A 9,606-nucleotide genomic window follows, 5' to 3' on the forward strand; every position below is an offset into this window, starting at 1 on the left:
TACAAAAATTAGCCCGGTGTGGTGGTGTGCATCTGTAATCCCAGCTACTCAGAGGCTGAGGCAGGAGAGTCACTTGAACACGGGAGATGGAGTTTGCAGTGAGCCGAGATCGCGCCACTGCACTCCAGCCTGGGCAACAGAGCGAGACTGCCTCAAAAACAAACAAACAAACAAAAATAGCCAGGCAGGGTGGCTCACGCCTGTAATCCCAACACTTTGGGAGGCAAAGATAGGAGGATCACTTGAGCCCAGGAGTTTGAGACCAGCTTGGTGTGCAAAAAAAAAATTAAGCAATAAAAAAAGAAAATATTTCTCTAGTAGCCACAGTATAAAAAGGAAAAGGAGGTGAAATTAATTTTAATTACATCTGTTATTTAACTATATATATGCAAAGTATTATCTTTTTTTTTTTCCTCATAGAGATGAGGTCTCACTATGCTGCCCAGTCTGGTCTTGAACTCCTGGGCTAAAGCGATCCTCTTGCCTCAGCTTCCCAAAGCACTGGGATTATAGCCATGAGCCACTGCACCTGGCCCCAAAGTATTATCTTTTTAACATGCAATCAAGGTAAAAGAAAATTATTAGTGAGATCTTTTACATTTTTAAAACCACGTGTTCAATGTTCCGTGTGTATTTTACACTCACAGCATATCTTAATTTGGATGCTACATTTTCACTGGAAATACCTGATCTGTAATTATGCTGCATAAAACTAAAGTTGAAAAGAAGATACACATAGCCAAGCTGTTTTGAGAACACTTAGCAGTTTTTCTGGAACTTAATGATGTATGTTTTTAAATTTTAAATTTAGGCAATTAACATTAAATAACATTAGCAATTCAATTCTTCAGTTGCACTAGCCATATTTCAAGTGCTCGATAACCACATGTGGCCAGTGGCTACCATGTTGGACAGCACAGTTCTACAGACACAGCATATGCAATTGTCCTGTAGCAGAAAGTAGTTTGGCCAAGGAACTGAAAGAAAGCCAGTATAGCTGGAAGGTCTCGAGGGCAAATGAGTTCAGATGATTCTAGAAAGATTGCCTGGAGTTGGTCCTTTATTCTCAGAGCCAAAGGAGGCTGCTGAAGGGTTTTAAACAGTAGGCCAAAACAAGTAGATTTGCATTTTGCAAAGATCACTTTGTCTGTAGCTTGAAAGACAGATTAGGGAGAGGTTGGTTAGGAGACTGTTGCTGTCATCTAGGTGAGAGATGTTGGAGATTTGAACTAGGGTGGAGGCAGTGGAAATGGAGAGAAGTGAGCAAAATTCAAAGGTATTTGGGGCATAAAGTTGACAGAGTTTGGTGATGCATTGGATGTGGAAGAGGGGAGAGACGGGGAGGGAGTTATCAAGGACGAAATCTCTGTTTCTGACTCAAACACCCAGAGAGATGACAGTGCTGTGTTCTGAGATGGGAAACCTGCAAGGAAGACCAGTTTGGGAGAAGAAGGAAGAATATAAATCTGGTTTCAACCACGTTGAGTTTGTAGCACCTCTGAGACATCCTGGTAAAGATGGTGAGCAGACATTGCTTAGACATAAACATAGGTTTAGTTGTACAGGCGGAGTTCAGGCTGGAATGTAAATGTGTACAGAAGGCAATCGAGGCTGTGGGTTTGGAAGAGGTCAACTGAAAAGACAGCACTGGGTGAAGAGAGGAGTCTGGACCCATCTCTAATATAAAGACCCTCTAAATATAAAGATCAGATCACAAAGGGTGAGTTAAAGAAGAAGCAAGCAAGACGAAACCCAGGGGAATATCAGGCCCCAGAAACTAGCAGGAAGGAGGGAGAGATCAAGCAAAAGAGGACTGGAAAGTGACCATCAGACTCAGCAACATGTGTGCCAACAGAAGCTTAGCAGCAGTGTTTGGGGAGGGTGATGGAAGCAGACAATTCCTTAGCTGTGAAAAAGAGGAAGAGAAATACGACAGGAGCTAGAAAGAAATATGAGTCAAGAGAGACCCTTTTTCTTTAGATGGGAAAGACTTGATGGTGTTTAAAACCTTCTGGGAGGGCTGCACTTAAGAGAAAGCAGTTGAGTACACAGGCAAAAGAAGGGGAAATCAGTAGTGGAAGGTTCCATTGGGAGGAATTGCTCTGCAGGAGCAAGGAGAGAGTGATGCAGGTGTGGGAAGGCTGGGAGGTGAGGAAAGTGGGGAATTTCATGTCTGTGCACCTGCAGGTCTTGTCCCTTTTACACCTGTGATCTTCACTGCCAGTCACAGACTGCCCACAGCCAACCCCAGCCCTTCTTCCCTCACTCTTTACCTTGTCTCCTCTCCTTGACCCTGGCTGTGTCTTTGCAAGTCTCTCTGTGTCATCCATCTTCCATCTCTGTGTTCTGTCTTTGCCCCTCTCTGCATCTCTAACTCTGTCTTCTCAGTCCCTCTTTTTGTCACCCTGACCTTCTCTGTTCCCACTTCAGCCTCTGACTCTATTTTTGTGCACCATTGATTCTCTTTGTCCTTCTGTTTCTCATTTCGGGGCATCAATCCTTAGTCCCAGTATGTCTTGGCTGTCTTTGGCTCTGATGTGTCCCTGACCCTTAGGCTCTTGCTACCCAAAGTGTGGCCATGGACCAGCAACCTTGGCCTAAAGAATCTGAATCTGCCTTGTAGGAAGATCCCTTAGGAAATTTGTGCAGATATTTAACAATTTGAGAAGCACTGTCATAAGCTTTCCTCTACACCAACATCAAAGCAGAAATTCAGAATCTTAGCAACATCAAAGAATGAGCTGAATCCTCCTGTATCTCCTGCCATCAACTCTGTGATGCTCTGAGCCATCCCGCTTCTCCACATCACATCTTTGAGCCACCTAAAGCTGCTCTTGAAGTCCTAGGCAGCTAAGACAAGGTACATAGTATGCGTTTCAGGAAGTCCTGAATCCACTGATGTACACCCCACACTTGAGCTTCTACATCTGCAGAATTACTGGCAAGATCGTCTGATACTGATACACTGGGTGCTTTCAGATGCGATCCCAGTACTTTCCAAAAAAACAATTAGCCCCACCTGGACCTACTCGTGTCTGTCTCACCCTGTCCTGTTTTGAGCTGGAGAGGGGTGTGTGTTTCAAAACCTGCTCACAACCCGAGAAGCAGCCCACCTGAGGAAGAGACCATAAGGGCTGAGAGCAGCCCGGAGTTGGTCCAGACATCACACCCTGTGCTTTTTAGGATGAGTGAGTGCTGGAGAGAGGGAATCTACGTCAAGATGTAGAGCTGCCTAACCCTATTTCCAGGTTTAGGCAACAACAGCACATGATTGTATGTGGTTGTTACGTGCCCACATTGTTATTTGGAAAATGTTAGCTTTTTCCTCTACAGGGCCACAGATTTGCCCAGACTAACACATTTCTGGCCACTGTATGCAGTTCCAGCTCTGGTATGTTTCAGATCAAATCTCCAGAGTGTAGATTTGTTTTCCATTTCAATATTTTGGGTGATGGGGTTGTGTTTTCTGGATTTGTTTACTTAAGTGGGGATTTTTTTTTCTTTCTGGTTTGTTTGGTTTGGTGTAGGAGGACTGAGAGGGAATTTAGGAAAAGGGTCAGCTTCTTGGGCTCTATTACAAGTCCCTGATGCAGGGCCAGCAACCCAGGTGCTGGCTTTTTGCGTCTCACTCCTCCAGCTGTGGTCCAGACAAGATTTAAATGGGCAACAGGTGGAAACCCAAGTGAACAGTGATAAGGTAGGAGGAAAACAATCAGAGAGAACAGGTTTCATTTTTAAGGACTAAATGGATTCATTGCAAAAGGGCTGGAATACTGTTTAGTACTGCCAGTAAAAGTGAGCCAGAACAAAAGCCTAGTTATAGGGGAGTAGAGAAGATCTGAAGATTCGGTGCCTCAGGGGTTGCTGAGACATGAGCATACCAGGGTTGGGTGCACCTGCTTTGGTGTGGCACACCTCCTGGCTCTCCCAAGAGAAAGCCAACACATGGGGAACAATAAACAGGTTTTGACTGGAGGCTTGGTTGAAGCTCCTTTAGCATCAATAATGTGAGGCCGGGCATGGTGGCTCATGCCTCTAATCCCAGCACTTTGGGAGGCTGAGGTAGGAGGACAGCTTGAGGCCAGGAGTTCAAGACCAGTCTGGGCAACATCCTGAGACCTTGTCCCTACAAAAAGAGAGAGAGACAGACCTGCACTAAATAGACCCTTGGGTGAGCTAGCATGGATGGGGACGGAGGGAGAGTTAGTAAATCTGGGCCCCTTCCTTTCTCTGTCACCGCTAGCCTACCAGGTTCTTGGTGACGAGAGACCCAGGCCAGTGGCTAGAGAAGGTGGCTTGGGTTCTACCCCAGAGCCTTCCAGAAGTTAAGTAGGAAATTGCGAAACAGGGCTACATTTTGAAAGAGAAAGTATGTGAAAAATGGTTCCTCCCTCGCTTGTTCGCTCTCCCGGAGCTTGGTGCAGGGAGGTGGGTGAGATGGATTCCTGGCTGGACTCAATCTGGTGTGGGAAAGAGGCAGAGCTGAGGGGCCCCTCAGGCCAGGTCTCTGCAGCTGTCAGCCTTTGGTTATTGATCCTTGTTATTGGGATGCACTTTTTCCATCTGTCGAGCATCGGCCTGGTCCATGGAGAAGGCCAGCTCCTTCTTCTGGCTGAGTTTTGTCTCCTAAAAGGCCGGCTTCTGAGGGCTCCCTCTGCAACCCAATATGTACCATGGACTGCTGATTAAATACTTGGAATGTTTTCAGGGTGAGCCAGGCCTGTCCATAAAATGGGAGGCATTTTGGCAGTTCCAAGGCCCCTGGCACCCAGTCTTGGCCCCGGCCTGGCTGTCTTCTTCAAGGAGCTGCGGTGGGCCTCCCGCCAGAATGCTTCCCTGGGAAACATCGAAGTGAGTTAAAGTCAACAATGAGTTCATCTCCAAAAGGAATAAACTGGCAGCCTTCAGGGCAGGAGAACAGAAGCAGGGGGTGGGGGAGGGACAGGGACTGGGGGGCAGAGGAGGGGGATAGGTGATGCTGTAACAGCCAGATCAGATCCAAGCCTGTCAAATGAGCTGGCAGCGCAAGGAACAAAGAGAGGTGCTTTCCTGGGCCAGTTCTGGAAGCCTCGCTTGGCAAAGGTGTGACGATGAGGGTGTCACAATCCCAGGGACCATGGAAAGTATTCTCCTAAGGATTTGGAGCTGGAGCAGGACACTGAGATGGAAAGAGGCTGTGGCAGTTGGGTGGGTGGGGCAGTGAGCTGTGGCCCTGCTGACCCAAGACTGCCCCGTGGGGATGTGAGGATGGCCATTCAGGCAGTTGAACTCCACTGTCTCATCTTGGAGGACTTGAAGAGGGAGGACTCGATGCTGAGGCCAAGTGACTAGCAGGCTCACCATGACAGAACCCAACATTTTAATCTAATCGTTGTTCCCATCAGATTTATCTCTGAGGGCTTTACATGTGGATGATGGTTCCTGATTTGAGCCAGTGTCTCGCTGCTACACTCTTCGCTGCCTGGGGCACGAGGAAACCACACCCTAAAGGGTATTGGACTGCCCTTGGCACACTTGGGCCTCAGGATCCAATGGCATGGCAAGCTCAAAGTGAGCACTGCCCTGGGATGAGCCTGAAGCTGGAGCCACCTCTTTGTGGGCCCCAGAGTAGAATCCCAGCCTACCCAGCTACTTCCAGGCCTGGGCTCAGCATGGAGGAGGGCAGCAGTACCTCCCTACTTTGGGCAGAAAAGTCTGATAAAAAGCTGCCTGCTCCAGGTTGAGATACACATAACCCATCTGGCTCAGACTTTGGATACGCCCCAGGGGCTCACGGACTCTGGCAACAATTGCCTTGAATATATACTTGGCCTTTCTCCCAAGGGCAGGACCACTGCCGATAGACTGTGCTTGATTTCTCTCATGCCCGCACATTCATTCTCACAAGGTATTTTATTGTACGAGGTATTTGCCTACCACGCATAGTTACAATTCTTTTCCCACCACCAAACCAACAAAACGTCCACAGACATTGCATCTCAATTTCTCACAAACACATTTTCATCGCATTCCCATGGTTTACCCTTCTGTTTCCTCTTTTTTTTTTCCTCCCACTTTTTTCAAACCTGTTTCACCCTCCTGATCCTCCTGATCCCTCTCCATGCTGGCTGACTGGCTTCTCTGCTCTCCCAGACGGCCTGTAGCACCGCATCCACCGCTCTCCTTTGTCATCCTTTTTTTGCTTTCCTTTGGCTGTATGGCCACAGGTTCTTCACAGCCATGGCTTGCCCAGTCCATATTTCTCCTGTATATTTGACCAATTGCATTTGTCTTTTGGTATCACAGGCTAGATGTTTGTTGAGTGAATGAATGGACCAATCCCTCTTGGACGGGAATGTTCTTATATTATCCCTGGAGATGATAGTTGTTGATGGTGCTTACTCCTTTTTCCTTCTAGAAGGAAAAATGAGGCCAGCATCAAAGCTCAGTGGGGCATCAGGCCAAAAGCAAAGCAATCTTGATCTTTCTGTCATTTGGCCACAACTGTTGATGGCAACCCAGATTTCCAGGCCCATCTCCTGGCACTCCCATCCCCTGCCCCATCTAGTCTTCTACTCAGAATTACTCACTGGTGCCCAGTAAAAATACACTTTCAAGTTCCCATGCCTTTGTCTATGCTGTTCTCTCCCCCCAAAATGTGTTTCTCCCTGCTTTCATCTGCAGACCTTCTACTCATATTTCTTACCCTGATGGAATTACCCTTCCTCTGTGAAGGAGGCCCCTCCCCAGTAGCTGCTCCTCCTATATGTTTCTAAGGACTATTTCACCTTTATGACATCCATGTCCGCATCCCACGGCCTAAGATCAGCTCCTGAGAGCAGAGACTGTGCGATGTATTATTGCATTCCTGTTCTTTCCCAAGTCTCTTGAGGCTGTGGGTATAGTTGGAAATACTCTCATAGCACTTACACTATGTGCATACATGTAGCGCTTACAGCACTACGCATTGACACAGTGCTTATACTATTCTAAGCCTTTTACTCGCATTGCTTCATTTAATCCTCAACACAGCCCTGTGAGGTGGATACCATTATTAGGCCCATTTTACAGATGAGGAAACTGAGACACAAAGAGGTGAAAGGATGTGACCAAGGACACACAGCTAATAAATAGTGAGGTCAGAACTCGACCCCAGGTAGTCTGGCTCAGCTACCACTTAGCTATGTGAAAACTTGCATTTTCCATGTGCTTTTCCATAACTTGATACCATGATATGCAGCCTGGTGAGTGTCTCATTTATTGGCAGGAGGGGATTCTGAGGGTTGGATCATATATGCTTATAAATAACACTATAGGGCCTGCAAGGACATCCACCCGTCCCTGCCTCACCTCTTGAGCCCCTCATCAGCATGCATTGCTCACAAAGCTATTCAAGACCACCTGCCAGTGTGTGCCCCTGTGCCATGCTGCAGGGGCTGCCTCCAACACGCCTGAAGCTGCCTGCACTTGGTGTAGCCCCTAAAGACCATGGTGCACCAGAACCATGCCGGGCAAGTGGACCATCTCCTCTACTTTCTGTTGTGCTTTGCTTCAAGGTTACCAAAGTTGCTTTCACAAAGACCATGGACAAAGGAGCAGTTTGGATTTCTGCCTGAAGTTCCCTTCAGGCAGAAAAAAAATCCTGGGGCTCACCTAGGAGACTGACAGATCAGTGCTGCTCCCCTGAGACTTGCTTTTGTCCTCTAACACCAGCTCTCTCCCCATGAATTTTAAACCGCTGCAGAGAGCCCCCTGCTGGTCCATGAAAGTATCAGCTACATGAGGTATGGAGTGGACCCCTCGTTTGAATCCCCAGGGCAGAAAAAATGAAATATACCTCTACAGTGGGATGGGCAATGTTCACTCTCAGAGAGCAATGGCAAATAGATAGTCAGTGAATGGTCAATTCCCTGTCTCTTCAATGATCACAGCACACACTAGTGCCCTAGCACAGGCGGTTGTAGGCAAGTGTTTTCTGTAAAGGGCCAGGTAGTAAATATTTTAGGCTTCACAGGCCTTTTGTGGTCTGTCGTGTCTACTCATCTCTGCCTTTGTAGTGCAAAAGCAGCCATAGACCATATGTAAACAAATGGTGTGGCTGTGAACCAATAAAACTTTATGAACCCAGAAGTTTGAATTTCATATAATTTTCACATGTTACAAAATATTATTCTTATTTTGAATTTGTTCAGCCATTTAAAAACATAAAGACCATTCTTAGCTTGTGGGCCACATAAAAACAGCAACTGGTGGGATTTGGCCTGTGGGCTGTAATTTGCCTACCCCTGCACTCGGAGATAAGCTACTTCGTTTGGTTCATGCCTTTTCTTGATGTAGGAGAGTGGGGAGGACACAGCAAAACCTGAGTCCCCAGGTCCTGGGCACAGTGACTGGGCATCTTGGGGATTTGCCCAGCTCTAGCTAGAAGCAAAACTGACAACTTTAAAGTCTCTCACATAGACTTTTAAAGCATCTAGAAGGGGCTGGGTGCAGTGATTCATGCGTGTAATCCCAGCACTTTGGGAAGCTGAGGCGGATGGATCATTTGAGGTCAGGAGTTTGAGACCAGCCTGGCCAACATGACAAAACCCTGTCACTACTGAAAATATAAAACTCGTCTGGGCATGGTGAGCCAAGATTGTACCACTGTGCTCCAGCCTGGATGACAGAGTGAGACTCCATCTCAAAACAAACAAACAAACAAACAAACAAACAAACAAAACCATCTAGAAGGTTCCTCCAACCTGGGTTGCACAGTGGGTAGGAAGGATTGCTTTTCCCAAAGATGAGGAAGTGGTAGACTTATCTTTTTCTAATCGGGGTTCTAAAGAAGGAAACATAGCTAAAGGTTTTGACTAGTTCTTCCTCTGCTGCTTGAGAAGATATTCACCCTGACTTTCTTCCATACCTTTGCCTGAATCTCTATTTTAGAAATAAGATTTTGTTCCTAGTCTAGACTAAACCAGACAGAAGAGCAAGAGGGATGGAGGAGGTCAAGGAAAATCTCAGTGTCTTTCTGGGCAGAGGATGCCCTTAGGGCAAGACTGACCATCTGACAGACAGAGCTCCACTGATTTGTTGGTTTTAGACGGGAAGTTAACTTTTCAGATTCTTCAACGTGACGTTATTCCACTGGAAACAAACCAAGGGACCTGGATAAAATTTTTAAAAAGTGTTTTCTTAAAGAAAAAGGAGGGAGGTGGGCAGGAGACAAGGGGGTAAAGAATTACACAAAGATTTGGTCTAACGGCTTCAAAATCAAAAGGATCCCAGGACAGATAGATATCAAGTGTAATAGGAAACACACTGATCCTGGGGAGATGACTTAATATAGGCCCTCCAACCTCCTCAGAGCTTAAACAATTATCTACAATTTGGAATTATATTTTAAATTCCCACATCAGTGTGTGTTCTGGATCCACTTCTCAGGACACAGCCAGCAGTCTTGAGTTATCTAAACCACGCTGAAAATTAGAGGCCATTAATCGTATCTCATAAAAGGGCTTCTCAGATTTTCTTGCGCAGAATATGCCGAAGACCACAAGGGATTTGGTGATAGGAAGGAGTAAAATGCTTCTAGTTATTTTCCAAAGCTTAATCTGGGGATCTTTTTGAAGAGCTCCTACC

This window comes from Rhinopithecus bieti, unplaced genomic scaffold (assembly GCF_001698545.2).
Source record: "Rhinopithecus bieti isolate Rb0 unplaced genomic scaffold, ASM169854v2 scaffold_22548, whole genome shotgun sequence".
In the NCBI taxonomy this organism is placed as follows: domain Eukaryota; kingdom Metazoa; phylum Chordata; class Mammalia; order Primates; family Cercopithecidae; genus Rhinopithecus; species Rhinopithecus bieti.